This window comes from Poecile atricapillus, chromosome 6 (assembly GCF_030490865.1).
Source record: "Poecile atricapillus isolate bPoeAtr1 chromosome 6, bPoeAtr1.hap1, whole genome shotgun sequence".
Taxonomy (NCBI): domain Eukaryota; kingdom Metazoa; phylum Chordata; class Aves; order Passeriformes; family Paridae; genus Poecile; species Poecile atricapillus.
The window spans coordinates 19,925,499-19,943,499 of NC_081254.1; the positions used below are offsets into that span (position 1 = coordinate 19,925,499).

Sequence of the window (18,001 nt, forward strand, 5' to 3'; positions counted from 1 at the left end):
ACCTGATTTCTGATGCCAAACTAACTACCCAGAAGTCATTTGTTATCCCCCAAACTAAAAAATTCTAAATGCATTTTAAATACAGGGAAATACCATATTAAAGTATAACAGACTTCAGTGAGAATTTTTATCGGGAAATATACTTAGACATAGTATGTTTCTTGAAAGACTTCATATTTCCATCTTCTTACATTCTGATACCTTCTCTGTACATTTGCCATGTTCAAGAATCCCCACGCAAAAGGCAATGAGGGAAGGACCAATCCTGTGACCTGCATGAGAACTTATCCTTCAGGCAGAACACTGTGCTGGGGGAGTCCACAGCTCCACTGACACTGCTGCCCATCTTTATTTCAACACAGAGCTGTGCTCACTGGCTGTGGTTCAGGAAGGCAAACCACTGGAGTTCTTCAGTTTAGCCACTTCGGTGCAATGGAAGGATAAGAGTACTTCCACCTCCCACCTCTAGGCTGTTCCAGACACACAGGTATCTTTTGTGGGGTGGTATTGTTCCTTACCATAGCAATGTACAGTACCTAGCACAATCAAGAGCACAGACTAAAGTGCTACAATGAAACATGCATTGTCACCAAAAATTGCCAGATCCTGATTTGAAAAAGTTGCCAGGCAGACAAACACAGTATTTCTCATCAACTTCAACATGAAAATTATGCTATGAAGAGTGAAAGAACCTCTGTGTCATAGCACAATCATTAAAAAGTAAAGCTGTATAAAGCCCACAGACAGAGCCCATATCTGTGAACAGAACTAAATGCCTCCCAGTGCCAGAACAAGACAGCTTCTTCCAGCTGCAACCTTTTCATGGGATTGCTGGGTGGTTAAAAAAGCTGCATGTGCCTATCATATTTTGAGTGTTCCTGGTGTAGTTTAAAGGCCAGGCAACTGATTGCAGATGGCTGACAGTGTCACCCCAGCTGCCTGTGCCAGAGCTGACGCTGACATGCACTGGCAGTGGCGGAGAACCCGCACAGTTTCCCTTCATGAGGGTGTTATTTCACGCGAGCGTGCTGGCACGTGTGTGTTGGTTCTGACCATCCTTCCCTCACAACAGTGCTCTGTGCCACCCGAAAAGAAGGGATTGGCATTACTGAGACCCACAGACAAGGCATTTCTTACCACAGTCTATAAAGGGCCATTCATCCCCACTGTACCTAAAATAGCCACTGGATGCAATCATGAGATGAATACATGACTGTGGATTCTTTTAAATCACTGCCTTCTTGTACAGACAAGAAAACAGTGTCCAGCAGTTGCATCCTCACCCGTTGTCCTTCTTCTCAATTCAGCAATCAAGTGTTGACCCTTTCTGTCCCATCCAGTATTAGCCCCTTCTTTTCTAAAAGTACTTAGAAGTTTAGAGATTTTATGAGAAATATAGAGAAACAGCAGAAAACTCCACCAGTCTATTTCTATGCACTTGCATTCTATACACCTGTATAGAATCCTATTAAAGCAAATTCATAACAGCTTTCTATCACCAGAATTACAGCAGCGCTTCTAAAGTCCAGCTATGATCCACTAGCTCCTCATTGCCAGCCAAACACAGCCAGCCACAGAAAGCTACTGAGACAGAGTGAAGTACCCAGGTACTGAAAAATGGTGCTTTCTAAAGAGAAACACTTAGAACTGCACAGGTCTGTTTCTTGCTGCTGGAGAAGAGGCTGACTTGCAATGCCCTTCTGACCTACTCTTAAATGATTGCCAGTTTTCACTCTTGCATGTGTTTCAAATCAATCTCCAAGTGTCTAGTAAGGGTGAGGGGAGGTCCAAGACACCATATAGCAAAATTCTGTGGGACAAAAGGTGGTTTTGAAAGAACCTGGTGATAGCTGGAGCAACACAATGGAATGGATACTGGGATGCTGTTGCATATCTACAAGGCAGTAAAAGATGCTGCTATACAAAGTTCTCCAAACAGAGAAATAAAATTCAGGAGCATGGCCATATCACTCATGCCAATTGACATGTCACATTCTTCAACCCAATCACATTTAGAAGTGGCTTTTCTGTCTCTTCCCCAAGCACATGGTCTTTGCTTTAAATTAGTTTAAACAGGAGCCAGTGAGATAAGCCAAGTGTGCTAAAAAAAGGCTGATGCAACTCTGGTGCATATGAGCACTACTGTAAAACCTGAAACATTCATGAAGACAAAATCTGGAAGAAACACTAGTTTTTATCAGGTTATCTGTTGAAACTGAAAGCAAGAAGAAAATATTTATTTATTTATTAAGCTGAAGTATCAGTAGTCCTTGTGGAAAATCTGCTGCTGGAGAAAGAGGCAAGCATCAAACCTGTTGAATTTTACATCAACAGTGCCCTTTGCTGCAGAGAGAAAAACCCACACAACTGTGCCCTACTCTCCTCCATGTTTTCCAGGACCCATACCAGCTGACTTTCTTCTTGGTTTCCTTATCTAAGTAGCTACAATTACAATAATATTCAGGGACATTTGCTCTCCCAAAGAGCAGATGAAAAATAACCACAGACAAATAATTTGAACATCTGCCGAATTGCACTAATGGAGAGATAGCGATGTATTTTTCTATTAATCATTTTAAATGGCAAATGCAAGTTTGTTTTGCCTTTCTCAATTGAAAAAAAGAAAACTACCTCCTATTCCCAAAGCAGCAGATATTAGAAAGTCAAGACAAAAATCTCCGTTTTCTGCTCACTTGAAACAGTTGGCTTGTTCCATTCTAGATAGTCCCATCTTTAGCACAGGCTCCCACACATAGGCTGTACAGCACATCAAGATGTTCACAAGGTATATAAAGACTAAAGATGTCTTCTGCTATTTCTGAAGTGACAGGAACCAACAAGTGACCAAAACACTGCTGCTTTCCTCTCGGAGGTCCCAATCATTCCCTTCAGTCTCTGGGTGCTACAGGAAGCAGCGCTGTGCCTAGGAACAGGCATGGTCCCCTCTGCGTCACCAGTGACCTTGTGCCTGGCACGGTCCTCCTCCATTGGCTGTGCTCTCTCTGAAAGGGCATAAAGCCTTGAGCTCAGAGGAAGTTACACTCCTTGTTTTTCAGGGACACATGCTACTCAGTGAATGGCATTACCTGGCAACATTACAATAAACTCACAAATAAATAATCTGGTACAAGATCACATCCCCTACATTTCCTGCAGAGTTAACAGAAGTTTCACATCTCAGCAAGGACAGCTGGTCTCTCACTGCCTCATTACAGATGACAGAAGTCATCCAACTTAAGAAATTAAATCGACAAGAGGCTAAAAAGTATTCAGATCCCAATCTTAGGAGATGTGAAATACCTCAGCTGAAAAGGCTCCATCTTCTTTGCTGTCCTGCTTCTGCAGCAAAGCCACACAGCTGTCTTAAAATGCTCAACCTGACAACTTCAAGCAGGAAACAACAATGTAACACACATATAATTTCCTTTCAGTGCTCCTGGACTGGGTTTTCTGGGGTAGGTGTGGGGTTTTTTAAAGGAAGAATAAAATCTGTAGGAAGCACATGCCCACCATGGCAGGCATCTTCTCTCCCTCAAAAAGGAGACCCTGCTGGAAAAACTAATTTAGCTGGGGCAAAGACTCAGCATAAATGCAGTGCAAGGTTACTACCATCAGTGTTGGAACACCTGGTCTTCCCCTAAAATTACCTCCTCAAATGCTGATTCTGTCCAGATTTTCCAGACTGGCAAAACCACTTCAGCCTCCAATCTTGTCCTATATGCAGGTTATGAATTAGAAGACTTCTTTAATTAGAGATCACCAGTGGAATTAGAAGGTAGATTATTTTTAGCAATTGTCTGATTGAGCTGGAGCAGTACTCAGTTGCAAATTAGTTACTTTTTCTAAGACTACATTTTACACAAGAATTTCCAATACAACATTTAGTATCTCTTCAAAAGCCATCTTCTATCAGCAAAGACAAAGCAGCTATCATGTACCCAAGAAGGTACTTTTTAACATCTTCAAGTTTCTCACTCAAAGCCTAGAAAGAATGACGAGGGGAGATGAAGAAATATGGAAAGGTACAGCCATCTTCACATACCAGCGGTGAAGGCACAAGCTTGAGGAACCCATCCCTCTGCAAGCTGTCATGCAGGAGTAGCATCTTTTACAGAAGGGGTCATAGAAGGCCCAGAGACAGCGTAACATGCTGTTTTATTGCTCACCAAATTAAAGCATGACTTCGCCTGATAGTGATTTTCTTCCTTCTTTGGCATGTTACAATAAAGGAAGAAAAAAAGAAGAAAGGCTTGGCTCAGAAACCTGCCAACTCTCCTTGACTCAGAGGGGTTTCTGGACACAGGGAATAAACAGCTCAGAAAAGCAGGCCTGTGCTGCAGTATGTCTGTGTTACTGGCCTTGGTGGGATGCACTGTGTACAGTCAAGTTGCTTTCCACTCCTATCCCCTGCTGACAAGAATTACTTTCAGACTTGAAACCCAACAGTTTCATCATCTTTTTAATTCCCAATTCCTGGCTCAGATGTCTCTCATATGCACTAGCTAGATTACATCAACCACAAAGACCTGCCCATGAGCCACACAGGATATACCTCAAAGGCAATCACTCAGAGATTGGATCATCAGTTCTGAATTTCTCTTCCTTTATTCATAGAAGTAGCAATACAAACTGTGTGACAAGGGATAAGTGTATGCTTTGTAGTGTCATGTGGAAAGGGAGATAACACCAGAGCATCAGGATGCAACTGGAAAACATACCTTCCTTGAGCAGAGCATCTACCCTGAAGCAGAACCATCCCTGCAGCCACTTCCTCCCCTGAACGAGGCATAGACAGTAAAGACAGGCTGTCTTTAGCCAAACCCATGCAGGTCTGACAGAGCAGAGAGCCTTAACAGAGCAGCTAATGAGGACTTGAAAAGGCAGCTGACAAACAGCCAACCAGCACGATACCTGTGGGGCATCGCAGCTCTACCAAGCCTCTGCAAAGCACCTATAGCTCTGCATAGTGAGAGCATGCTGACTTAAAACTTCCCAGTGGGCTGTCAAAGATGGATGAGACAGACTGAACATGTGTCCAAGCTGACAAGTAGAGCTCAAGTAGACAGAAAAAGCAAACAACCATAACATATATCTAACAGGACACAATGAAAGATCACAGCCAAGAATAAAATGCATGATGTATCTAATTTCCTCTCTACATAAGGAACTGATGCTGAGTTCTTTGCTCTCAGGCTGCTGGGCCACATGATGCTATGCTTGCCAGGGTATCACTAACAAAGGAAAGTGAGTGAGAAATCGTATCTTGAATCACACATGTTCAACAGCAACTGAGCTGGGATCCTTGCCTTGTGGTTGGGGAAGCTGATATCAACACAACCAGTAAATAAAAGCCTAGGTCTGGAGCAGGTATAAATGCTTCAGGGTCCCCAAAACACCAAACACTGACCATGGGTGATCGTGGGAGGAAAAACACCACCAAAAGACAGCAAGCATATGTCAGACTTACCCTGCTGCATTTGGTATGTAGGTAATGTAGAGGAGGTGCTTCCACACTTCACTAGCAGCATCTCAAATGCAGCCTTACTGAGCAGGGGTAAAATGCCAAGAGCACTTAGACTTAGTACGAGGCACAGGGCTCCGGCAGGGCCATCTCCTGCTGCTTTGAAGCTGCAGTTCTAATACATCATTGCACACTGCCTCACTAGAAACAAAGCCAGACATTTCATTTAAGAAAGTAATCAGATGGATTAGGAAAGGTCAAAGAATAATAAGTTTGAACTTCTTGCCATTTGGAAAATACAACAGTGTTGTGGGCTCTCCATGATTTGCCTGGAAAATATCACAATGCAGTTTTCCTACACTTCCAGGATGGCACATGAAAAGGAACTCATCTCTAAAAGGTCTTAGGAACTGCAGAGCTCTGCAGCTCTGTGTACTAGAACAGGACTCTTTTTCACACCCTGCCAAAGCACGGAGCAGCTCACACAGAACAGTATGGAGACCTTTCAAGCCTTACAATTTTGCAGTGATTGGTGAGAATTTCTGCAACATCAGAAATACTCAACTTGAGCGGTCTCAGTCAAAGTTACCCTCCCCTGTCAGGTCTGACCCTAAGATGAAGTGTACAAAATAGCTGAACATCACTGTCAAAATAATCACATAAACAACATACATGCCTCAGACAAAGGAGTTGCTAAGAGGCAATATACAGTTTTCATGCCCCAAAACAAGAAGATATTTCAAGGCTTCAATAGGAAAATACTGCATAAGAACACCAACGTGTTTAGAAGGCTGAAATCTGATCTTGTTTTTATTGGCTTCTGCTTTATTATGCCAAGAGCAAAGTTAAAACTCCCTTCCATATTTTAATTAAACTTGCTACTGTTTTTTGCTAATCCCCAAGATCAAGCCAGCCTAACAAGAATCATGTAATTTTACAAGGGTATCTCCCTCCACCCCCTTACGTTGTCAAACATTAATTTTGTGAAGACTCTGCTGCATCATGTCAGCTCTAATTTAGTAACAATATTTTAAATTTCTCCTACGTCTTCAGAAGGCCTTGCAGCAGAAGAAGGCCATTCCATAGCAGAAGGATTGGCACGGCCTGAGATCGTGCATTTTGATCCTGTGGTTCTATGTTTTATAGGGGCCACTCACCCATGTGGCCCATCTTATGTTTAAAAAGCACCATCTCCATGGGCTTTGGGCCAGGGTGAGGCTGCAGTTCTCAGTTGTGACATTGCAATTTCTATTCCATTCTTTCTGCAACATCTAAAGTTCCAGCAATTATGTGACATTTAGCCACCAGGTTCAGAAGTTACTGGCAATGCGATTGCATAAGCCCACTTCCCCATAGAGAACAGATTAAAAAGAAAAATCCAAGAACATTACAAATACCATGATACAGATGACAACTGAGTTGCAGGAAACTAAGGTATGCATAGGTGAAGTCCCTGAAACTGGAAAACAGGCCAGAAGCAGGAAAAAAGACTCAGATTTCCTGTCTCTCACAAAAAAACCCTTTAGCAGCAAGTGAACTTCCTCTTCTTTTTAAAGCTAAGCAGATTTTTTCTTCTCATTGAAACAAGACAGCATTTAGTTCAGTATGTATTTATCATGTTTGGTGTAAAAAACCCTTTCCTCTAGAGACCATTTGCAATGTCAAAGAGCAGCAAATCTTCAGCCCGCCTCCTTTGTGGATTATTTGCATGCACATACATAGGTACACACATAGATACATTTTATGGAAGCAGCTTCATAGTAAATCAATGGTCACAGATTGTGCTAGAGAAAAAATACTGACAACAACTGTGCTTCCTGGTCCTGGCACTTCCAGTTCAGATTTGGCAGGCAAGCTCAAGATGATTATCCTAAAAGCTCTAACAATAATCACAGTTAAAAGGACATTTTGGATGCAGAACTGCAAGGGGAACTCACATCATTTACTAGAAAGGAACAAAAAATCAAAACCTACTGTCAACTTCAGAAAGAGCCAGACTGCTCCCATGTATGCTTTCTTCTCTGTCATCACCTATGGAAAGCTATTACCTCATGCTCTTCACATTCCTCCAGTATGCCAGACTTAGCCAGGCTTATGTATGATGAACCAAAAAGCCACTGCCAGCTTTCACTTTCCATCTATTGCAGCAGAGTTCATCATGCTGTTAAACGCAAGTCCCTTAAGAGTGGTTTGCTGAAGGAGGCCATGTAAAGCATGCAAAAAGGAGACAAAGTTGCACTCAGGGCAAGCAGACTAATTTGAGAGAATTTCTTGCTATAATGTGACCCATGCAGACTAATTTGAGAGAATTTCTTGCTATAATGTGACCCATGTTATGAAACCATGGCAGAGCCCTGTATTGCATCACTTCCCGTTCTCTAATCCATCAATCTTCCCATAAATATTTATATGCACATAGAAAAAAAATTACATACACAGAAATATGCCACATTTTTCCATTAGCCTTTCTCTTCTGACTGATGCATTCGTAGTTACAAGAGATTATAACAAGGATTGGCATAGTAGTGAATCACCCTCAATAGCACACTGCGCTTTTACAACTAGAAATAGAGGGATCAGAGAGATTAATCCTCTGTCCTGGATGAGACAAGGAGCCAGTGACAGGGAAAGCAAATATAAATAGGCAGAGAAGGCTTTGTCTTGCTACAGCTCCCATTGCTTTTGAAGGAGTCTCTTCTACAAAGAAATGCTTTAGGAGACCTTTACGGATGACATTAAACAAAGACATCCCTTTTGTAAATCTTGCAGTAATTTGGAGATGAGGGGTTCCAACTAATAATCCTGCGGCATCATCTTCCCTCTCCCAGGAAAGTAAAGGCCAGGTCCACGGCCAAGAGAAGTGCTTACAGTAGAAGAGCTGACTGAATACTTCCTCAATAGCACCCTTTAAAGGGTGCTATAGGGCAGGTTGTTCAGAGTCAATTTGTTGCTTCCTTCAATTAATGGTACTCAAATGGTCCTCTAGAGGCAAAATTCACCCAAATCCCATGTCTAGAAGCCAGTTTTAGTTTCAGTCCTAGAAGTCATAGCAATGTGTAGACCCCCACACATGTGGTGTGCCCATGGAAATTCTTGTGTAATAAGAAAGCAGAACTTCAAACTCAGCTCTAGCAATAAGAACAGAACACAACTCCCTTCCTCAAGCTGCACAATGGCACAGAGTTCTTAGCAGTAAGTAAGTCTGAGTGACAAATTATTCTGGTCATTAGAATCAGCAGATCAGACCCATGGGAAGCCTATCTATTTATTCAGAAGCATTGGGGGCTTTTTTCCCTACAGATACTCTTCCTTGCAGGCTCAGTACACACACTAAAGAGGAACCAAAGCTTTTTAAAAATAAAGCACATTTGAGAGGAAGAGATAGATGCACAAAGGATTAGTATACTTTTTTAAAAATTAGCAACTTTACATGCAAACTTGAACCCTATTATTTTTTTTCTTCTTTTTTTGGTTTGTTGCCCTAGAGTTTGTCATCTTCTATCTTTCTTTCCTTCCTTCCCCTATTATCCAATTGACCTTTTGATTCAAAGAGAGAAGTTTCTTACCCTGTGTGGACATGACAGAAGTCAAGCTACCAGCTCAAAACAGAACAGCTGACAGCACTTTTATTCCTTGTAATGAACCTCTTATCCTGGATGGTGCATAAACACATGATCTTACTGAAGCCACAACCAAACTGGGAGACAAACTCAGCCCTAGCTGTGGTAGCAGTGACCAGTTAGATGATGTTCTTAAGTCCAATGCCTGTTTTCCCAAGGAGAAACTGTTCTGAAGTTCATCTGCAGCCTCACCTGCAAAATGGACTGGTGACGTATTCTGTCCTGATGCCCTTTGAGGGACACACAGAAATTTTGAAGGGCAGATATTGAGGCAAACCCAGTTGATACACAGGATTTACCTACCCCCAAAATATACAAAATTCCACATGAATTTTGGCTATGTGTTTTGCAAGGTTTACAGCTGGGATCCTTAAATGAATCTCCAGGGATAAAGTACTCATCTACTACCTTTATTTCATGTAACTATGGAAAATCTCAGCCACACTTTCTAGAACCTTTCACTATTTTCCACCCATTACACATACACATAGGTAATGTACGTGTATTTCATCTAAAATTTCCAACACTGCTTTCAGTTGAGTCCAATCAACAATTGTATTCTGACAGGTCAAATTCAAGATCTGCTACTAGGCCCTGACCCCCCTTACCTGCAGGTACCAAATGTGAGTTCCAGGTGCTCATTTTAAAAGACAGAGAAGTTTAACAGTCATTTGCAAGCACCTTTGATCTAGGTCAGCCCAAACATGATAACCAGCAGGACATATAATAAAGGCCAGCCTTCCTTCTTGGTCCCAGGGGAAAAGAAACTGCTGATGGTTGAGATCTCTTGTGTTGGTGAACTGTCTGCCTGTCTGGTGAGGAGTTACATTTAAGAGTAATAAAGCTCTTAAAGCATACTTTTAATTGCAAAAAGACCAGGCTTCCAGAGGCTCTTGTCCATTTACCTGCCCCAGAGTCAATAAACACTGTGTAATCTGTTATTTGGTTTTTTCATGTTTCGCATGAATGCGGACACCTTGATAAAATCCCACAGAAACATTGTGGGAAGCAGTGAAAAATAATCTGATTTACAAATTATGAGTTATTTTGGGAAGTTTTCAGTAATATCTAAACAGAATTAGTAAAACTGACCCTATCTCAGTGAAGAGCATTTCAACAATCTGGAGCTGTGAAAATTCACAGCAAGCAAAGCCCACCCAGCAAGTGTAATGCCAGCTCTGCTATGCTACATCAAACTGCCACCAGATCTTTGCAGTCAATCCACAAGTCAGCAAAATAAAAGTCCCAGCAAACCTTGCATGAGTTCTGTCTCACTATGGAAATTAATACAGTGAATTAGATGTGCAATTTACATGGTTCACACGGTGCCTGCAGCAGCTAGCACTAGATGCTCCCAAGAAAGAACTGACATGAGCAGTAAATCCAGGAAGTCACCCAGGAAGATTTCCACTCTAACACCTTATGCCCTGGAAGTTTTTCCCAGACTTCAAGCTTTTCGTTCCTTATAGCCTTCTACAGTTTTGCTACAGTCCAAGCACAAGGTTGTTCAGGGTTCCTGGAAATTCCTTCCTTCAGTGCCTGTTAATTTTTTATGGTCCCTCTACAGGCTCTCAAAGAATGCTAGTTAAACACTTCTACGGGATCAAGAGTTGCTTCCTTATATTTTTTGGGGGAGGGTGAAAGGGCAGAACAAGAACAAAACTAAATAAAAAACAATCAGGGAAAAAAAAAAAGAAGAAACCTCATTCCTGTTTTCATTTTTTCCTGGCAGATAGCCACGCACTCACTATTAATCACATTTTCTGAAGCTAGTTACACTCAGGCCCACTTAGGGCTGACTGAGGTATATGGCAGAAAAGACTCTTAGCAGGAGACTGCTTTTTCTCATTCAGCAGGATCAATTCAGCGCTTGTAACAACCACCTTCAACTCCTTCCTTGAGCAGCATTATTACTGGAAGCTGTCACATTCCTGCAGTGGTCTGCCTTCCCCACTAAGGTCAGTGTTTGGAAGAGCAGTAAAGAAATCAGTCTGTCAGACACTGTGGTACATTGCCTAAAGTACCTGTGACAGCCTCAGCAGCTGGGAAGTCCTTTCACCCTTGAACATGGGAGAGTTGCTTGTCCAAAATGTTGGATCTAAAATAACAGAAGTTTAAATAAAAAACCAAAACATATCAGAAGCTTGTCCAACATGCTGAATTAATGTGTCCTCACAACAGTTAAGACTGTGCAAAAGCAGCCTGGGAACAGGTGTTTTTTCTAGCACTAGACCTCACCAGAACATCTCCAACAATTCTAGCCCCATATCCATACACTGAGGCATGAAAAGCATGCAGCTTTTCCCCCAAAACAGAAAATTGCTTCTTTTTAACTAGTTTATAAGCAGAACTGCTGGCTAGGGCTATCTGAAAGCCAAGTAAAAAAATAATAAATCAAAAGAACGACAAAAACCCAATACCATAACAACAAATATTCAGCAAATTGTTAATTTCTTAAATTTACATTAGACCTAAGTCACACAAAGTTCCCAGTAAAAGGGCAGCTGTTCAGGCTTCAGCAGTCCTACAGTTTTCAGCAACCGCAGCAGAATCAAGTCTCACTTTCTCCGAGCAGCTACGGGGCTGCTCTGAGGAGAGTCTGGCACCAAACAGTTTGGGCTACAGCGGAGAAGCTGCTAACATTCCCAGCAGGTATTATTCCGGGAGCTAGGGCATACCCTTTAGACTGGAACATTGATGTTTCCAGCAGTCCTGGTCCTCAGGCAGGCTTAGCAAAACTCTGCATCACTAGAAATTGATCTATGTTGACAGATTTCAAACAAAATACTTTAGGTCTAATAAATAAAGCGTTTTTCAAAGAAAACTTTTCTCTGAAAATGTTTGACTAGGACTATTGCTAGATCAAGCTCAGCCTCATCTGACACTACTCCAAACCAATTTTAGAAGCACAGATTCATAAAGATTGCTGCTGCTTTAGCTGAAGCGTTACTGTCAGACCGGCTCTCTCCCACCCACATCTTCCTTCCAATATCTCTTTCCACCTCCAGTCAAGCTCTAGCTAAATTGTCCCTTCTGTGTTTATGCTGCTGGGTTATTTCACAGATTTGCGATGCTCGGAAGTAGACCAGTCCTTTGCCAACTGCAGAGCTGAGCCGTGCCCTCTTGCACTGCGGTTTGAGACCAACCGCTCTGGCATTGGCACATTGTAATTCTCGCTTTGCTTGCACTTTTAGCATACTAAAATGAGGAGAAGTTAAAGTGTTACAGTTTGGAACAAGTCGAGCACTACTCTGCCTGCCAACTAGCTCCAGGAAGCATGAAGGAATTCTGACTATTTCTTAGTCTGCCGTGAAACTTCACGATTCCTTACGAACACGTTGCGACCAGCACATCTTGTGCGCTGTTTTCCCTCTGGTGTATCTCCGTTCCACGTCGCTCACGGAACGCGAATTCGCCTCCTCCTCCTAACGGGACACCTGGTGCAAACACGGTCCCTTTCCCACAGCTGCTCGGCTCTCGGTTTCCCCGCAGCAACACTAATGCTCCCAGCGCCGGCCCCGGCAGCTGAGGCTGTGCAGACAAAGACGGCGGAGGTGGGAAAGCCTCTTACCAGGGAATTAGGTGCCGCTTCCCCAGCTCCGACAGAGGAGCGCCCGCCCCAGCGGCCCCGCTGCCCCTGCCCCGGCCAAGGCGGCGCTGCACGGTCCGGCGGGGAGCCGGGCAGGCCCGCACCGCCCGCCGCTCGCCCAGGAGCGCCTCACCTGCCGGACCGGCGGGGCGGGCGGCTGCCGGCGGGGCCGGGACGAGCGGCGGCCGCTGGGCAGCGACCCCGGGGCAGGCGGCCCCCGCGCCGACCCGCCCTGGGCCGCCCCCGGGCCCGGCCTCGGTGCCCGGCCTCGCGGCGCCGGAGGGGCGCCGGACCCGGCCCGGCCCCCGCGGAGGAAACGGCGGCTGCCCGCGGCCAGGGCGGCGGCCGAGCCTACCTCGGTGGTGCCCCGCACAGGGCCCGGGCCGGCGGCTCCTCCTCCGGCTGCGGCGGCTGCTGCTGCCCATGCCCGGGGCCAGGAGGCGGCGGGCCGTGGGGCCGGGAGGCTCTCCGCGAGGCCGGTCTCCCCCAGCTCTCCCCCGGCTCCTGTTTACCGCGGCTCCCCGGGCCGGGCTGCCTGTCAGCGCGCCGCCCCGCCCCGGCCCGCCCCCGCCGCCATGGCCCGGAGCAGCACGGGCAGGCGAGGCGGCCGCTCCGCAGCGGGACGCGGCTGTCCCGGCGCCCGGCCGCCTCCCGCTGGAGCCGCCCCGCTCCGAGCCTCGCCCCGGGAGCGCGCTCCTGGCACCTGCGCGCCGGGCCGGCCGGCACCGGCACCGGCACCGGCACCGGCACCGGCACCGGCACCGGCACCGGCGGGGAGCGGCAGGCGACAATCGGCAGCGGAGCGAGTGCGGTCCGGGTGTCCTGAGCTCAGCACTCAGCCCTGCGGGGGTGCTGCTGTCGCTACTGGCCGGGGTAAAACGGCTCGCGCTTTAGTGGGTAGAATAAAACGTCCTAACTTCATAGGGTGCCATTTAACTTTTTCAAAACGTATGTATGCTGAAAGCCTGAAGATGGATAATAGCTGTCGTCGTAAGGTGTTTTGTATTCATCGCTCACCTACACTTATTGATTTACCGGCAAAAAAATATGTCAACAAAAAGCCTCGAGTTTGTCTCGTATCTGGGTGCCATACTCTGTTGCTATTTTACACCTTTGTTATGCAAGCAGGATACTTTAATCTTTTCTTCCCAAAGATACCTGTCTCCTGAGATATGCTGGAATAGGTGAACTATATTATTGAGGTGAATTTTACGGGGGGAAAAAGCAAAGTGAGTGTTATGAGAATAAAGGAGAGTTTTCTGTGTTCAGGCATGATGTCTATCCCACTTGGGAATAAGTGAAAAGAACAGGAAAATAGGCAGCTTCACTGCAGTTTCTGTCAGTGCAGCAGACAAGAAAGCAGATATTTTTCAGAGAATAAAACAGAAAACAAGGAAACCTCCTGACTTGTCATGAAAATGCATTCACTAAACCTAAGCTGAAATTTTCATCTTCTGAGTCTGCACTTTTTCACAATAATTTACAGGGCTCCAGGGAGATTACATTTACCCATCGAGAACAGTGCAAAAAGCATAAAATGAGTAAGGTAACCCCTTTTCATGCAGAGACCACCCTCTACAGAAAAATGACATCAGGTTTGCAGAGCACAGAGAAGCTGTCATTGCATTGCAGTTAGTACCCAGCACCCCCACGCAGTGAAACTGGGAGAAGCACCGCCCCGGGTGTAAGGTATGTCTTCCTGGGAAGAGGAGAGTGTGTGTAGAACTCCAATTTAGTCATATGTAGATTTAAGTTGACAAACTCAGATTGTATCTCTTTATAAAACTGGGTATGGAAACATGCATATGTGATGATAACCATTGTCCCCTTGACAGGCAGCATAGGTTTGTACAGAGAACCAGTACTGCTGGCTTACCTTGAGGCCACTGGGATTTCTCAAGGTGGGCTCTTTCCTTCCTTCACACTCTCAATCCATTTTGTTGTATGGTTTGTTTGGTTTTTTAAAATTATTTTTTGGGCTAGGATTGTATTCCACTTTGGGAACAGCATGGCTCACTACTCAGTGCTGTGTGCCAGGAAATGGGCCTGCAGACACAACTGGAATAGGAGTAGATATTATACAGAAAAATAGTCACACAGAGCAGAGGTTTTCCAGGCAAACTAGAATAGCTAGGGATTAGGCCTGAAATGAAGGAAGCCACAATAAGCTACTTTGCAGATCTAAGCTTTTCCTGTGTTTTGCAATTATTACTCCATGGTCTCTGTTTCCCCGGAAAGCTTGCCTAGGATTTTAACACGTTTTTCTTAGCTTAAAGTCTCAGCAACAGCCTCCTGAATACAGGACTGCAGAGCTGAGACTAAAGCCTCAATACAGAAGGGCAAACACAACTGTGGAACGTCCTGAATGCCTCACAGCCCTCAGCAGAAAATGCAAACCTAAGCTGTTGCAAATGTTCCCCCCTCAAACATGAAGCTAATTTAAAAATTAGCAAAGAATGAATAAACTTAAGCTAAAGGCCATTAGTCAAATGGAAATAATAAATTCTTCCAGCTAGTGTTGCTGTTTGAAACCTGAGAAGATACAAGGTTTTAAAAAATTATGGGAATGGAACAGAACAGTTCCATTTTGCTAATTGAATAGCTCTAGGTCAGAATTACAGAAAAAGCATTGTTTAGGAATGTGTGCCTAGAAATGCATGTCACATTTAGCTGAAGAACTGATTGATCTGCAGAGAGAGCTGCCCCGATGCCCTGCACACAAGATCTGGACTGTGAGCACACACATGGCCTTACTTGCCATCAACAACAAACTAATTTTATTGAATTTATTTAAAAAGGTGAAACAAAATTACCTCTATGACCAGGAGACTCCAATACTTTGTAGAAGCAACACAGATCTAGCATATGGTTACAAGTCTATGTTTTTAGAAATACTTCTAGCACAAAGAGTGGTGTGGGGCAGAAACCCTGAATAGTAACAGCTGTTGTAATTGTGTCCTTTTTTGGTCCTTAGTTATTACAATACATACAGTAGTTATGTAGAAAAGCATAATTCATTTTCCCAGATAATTACAAATGATCTTTTTGTCTACAGTGTTGGTCTGAGCACCTGCATGTTTCCATAGCAACTCCGCAATATTTCAGGGATTACTCGGTAATTCCACTGTGTTTTGGGTCTAGTTTTTCTCCAAGCCAGCTCAGTTCCTCTAGTTCGTTCCATCAGCATCTCCTGAGCTGTGTGTTCTCCCATCTGTTCACTCTCTTGTATGCACATTACTGGCCAAAATAAAGTGGTATTTCTCCAAAAGTTCTCTTATGACCTTATGTTTTACTGAAGGTGAGCCGAGGATTCATTCCTTCCTGTGCTGTTGTTCTGCTGGTTTCTGCATGTGCTAGGTGAATAAAACAGATTCTGGTAGGAGAAGGGAAAAGTGGAGTCATTAGGGAAGGTAAGTAGAATGGATGGGAATTCAAGCAGAAAGATGAACAGAAATAAAATAAAGTTTACATCCTTCCTGACTGATCATGGAATCAGCTTTTATCAGAAAGGTGCCAGATTTCTAAGGTTAAATCACCTTTAACAAAAACTGCCAGAGCACCAAGAAGGTGATTTGGAGACATCTTAACAAATGTTTTTTCAAAGCACTTGAAATTCATCAAACTTTCTTCAGTCTTACATGCAGGATATAAATCAGTACTATAGTACATACATTTTACTAAAACCTGGCCTTTGAAAATCACTATGATGATTTGAAACCCATCTCTGGGACAGAGTGGCATGAGCCATTAAAATCTCACATGGAAAACAGCAGGAAAAAAAAGAGCATTTCTGCCTGCAAAGCGAACTGTAACCTTTCTCCCAGTGCAGTGCTGTAAGACCCTGGTACGCTGTGGATGCAGCACAGCGGCTGCAGCCAGCCCTACACGCAGCAGGTTTAATCTGGCATGGTGTGTGACAAACAGGCATATGACAACACACCCCAGCAGACTTCAGCAACTCTTCAGCAGTCATGTGAGGGTGCCTTTGAAGACTGACAAGATTGGATACAGCTTTGAATCTGTCTCAGAGCAGATAAGCTTTTCAAGTAATAAAGCCTAACCCAGGCCTCAAAAACACTATCCTCTGTAGAAGCTTTCAGAGGTATCTTCTCTTTTCTGAGCCTCAAAACTAAAGGCTGGCAAACACAACAAACTGACCTTTTGAAGTGATTTGTCTAGGTAAAACTAGTCATCTGGGCATGGGTGAACTGGCTCTAGAGAAATCCAATCCACAACATTAAGGTGTCACACTTGATTAAAGCTCTCAGTACTGCAAGTCATTGTCATTTAGTATCCAAATGAAAAAAGAGCAGAAAGTACCTTGATCCCTCCTTTGTATCCCAGTCAATTTAATGCTTATCCAAGGCAGGATATGCACTACTAGGAAAAAAGTGAAGATCAGAGACAAGTAACGCTTCTCCAGAAGTCAGGTGGTACTGTAACTGGGTCTAGGGCTCACTATGCTCTTCCCCTGCTTTGGAAGAGAGAGAAAAAAATAAAGCTTTCTTCTCTACTGACAAAAATTTGGGAAAAGGATCTGGCCAGTTTGCTTCACTTTCCTATTTGTTACTCGGACCATTAAGGAATGTATAGAAAGTAATTTATGCCATACCCAAATATGCAGAGGAGGAATGACATTTTCTGAGCCTACCTCCTAGCAGCCAATGCTCAGCTTTGGCTCTCCCCACTGCAATTAACAGATTGCATGCAACCGACATGCAGATGTGCTGAAGGCATAAAAATAGGCTGTCTGGTTCTGTGTAACAAACCCCACACACCATCTTCCTCAGAAGCACAGCTATTGTGCTGAACTCAGCCACATGTTCCCCTTACAGTGCTTTCCTACATTTTTTCCTCATACTCTTAACAAATGTTATTTACATCCTGTCCAGACTAGATGAAGATTAATAATACGAAGCATTTCTATGGGACCTCCTTGGAAGAACCCTGGGCATTTTTCACCTGGTATTATTTTAATAATTTTAATTTTAGCAGCTTCCACTGTAACAGTACTGTAAGCACCTTACAGCCAAATACACAATTCAGGAAAATGGGAACCAGAGAACTGCAGATGACAAAGTATAAAGCAAAATTAGAGAAGAATTAGAGGACAGCAAGCATAATCAATGCTCTGTAATAGTAAAGACAGTGAATTGCTACCATAAAAAAAAAAAAAAAAGAAAAAAGAAAAAAAAGATGAGTAAGAGGGGATGTGATTTAAAGACAGAACATACTGAATATTCAGGAGACACTCTTCTCCCTTTCTCATAGCACTAGACCAAATGAATTTCAATTTAAAAATGATAAGAAATTCAAAACTACAGTGAAAGA

At 43.8% G+C, this 18,001-nt stretch overlaps 1 protein-coding gene across 2 annotated transcripts in view; it reads right to left on the reverse strand.

Annotated features, from left to right (window-relative positions):
- The window catches only part of MARCHF8 (membrane associated ring-CH-type finger 8), an 86,382-nt gene extending 73,164 nt beyond the window's left edge, over positions 1-13,218 (reverse strand). Inside the window, exon 1 of one of the 2 annotated variants that reach the window (XM_058841589.1) lies at positions 13,026-13,218. The gene's annotated coding sequence lies outside the window, so the exon portion shown is untranslated. The remainder of the gene's footprint in view (positions 1-13,025) is intronic. The other variant, XM_058841588.1, reaches the window with a different exon arrangement.
- Between the last annotated feature and the right edge of the window lie 4,783 nt (positions 13,219-18,001).